This window comes from Castor canadensis, chromosome 16 (genome assembly GCF_047511655.1).
Source record: "Castor canadensis chromosome 16, mCasCan1.hap1v2, whole genome shotgun sequence".
In the NCBI taxonomy this organism is placed as follows: Eukaryota; Metazoa; Chordata; class Mammalia; order Rodentia; family Castoridae; genus Castor; species Castor canadensis.
In genome coordinates, this window is record NC_133401.1 from 58,295,952 (window position 1) to 58,297,052 (window position 1,101).

Sequence of the window (1,101 nt, forward strand, 5' to 3'; positions counted from 1 at the left end):
ATCACACAATCAAACACACACACACACACACACAGAGACAAAGTGTTGATATCCTAATAGTTATCGAGTGAAGGAATTTCTTTGCTCGTATGTACTGAATGGTAACGTTTAGCAAAATCACAAGTCACTCAACACCAGCACACCCTGGTGCACAGCCTGGTGCATGCTATCAATTTCCACAGTGGAAAAGAAAGAGTTTGATTGAAGGGGTCTTATGCATGCCTAAACAGTAGGTATACACAATGCGTGTAAAATCGTTTGTCCTAGGAGAACTTACTTGAATGAGCAAAGAAATTACTACATTTGCAAACTAGAAATGTTGCACACACAGACACACAAAATAAAACAAAATCTATCCATATTCATTGCATGGGGAATGTTACACGCAATGGCTGAATGTCCAGGTGTTATGCTACTGAGGGTACAATATCAGCACTTCAAAAAGGATCACGCTAAGAAAAATATGTGAGGTGATATAATTTCCGCCATGTTCATGGACGGATGAAATACTGCCACATTTATGCAAGGAAACAAGCAAGGTGTATTCCACCTGGGACTGGGCCTTAAGTAATCACTTGAATTGAAATCCCTTCATTTCACCCAGTGATGCACATTGACCCATGTATCATGATGCCTGGACATACACTGCACATATTCCCTGAATGCTGAATAGTTCCTCCTTACAGAATATATACGACTTGATCTAAGGACAACAAAGTTTGATCTCTCCAAAATTATTACCTTCTAGGAAACAATCAGGACTGCCATTTTTTGAAAAAGAGTATCTCCCAGAAACTGACAAAAGAAATATTATACTATCTACCCTCTGTGCAAAGGCTCCCACAAACACACACACACACACACACATGCACAGAAGCACACAAATACACACACACACACACACACACATACACACTCATGGCTCCTTGAATAGCAAACATTCTGGACTCAGAAAATTTCTGTACCTTCATGTAAGAAAAGTACCTTTCAGCAGTAGCGATCCTTATTGAATACTAGGAAACACTGGAGAATCAGGTTAACTTCTTCCAAGATTCCTTGCCCATGGTTTAGTGTACCCTGCAGGGCACAGAAGAATTTCTG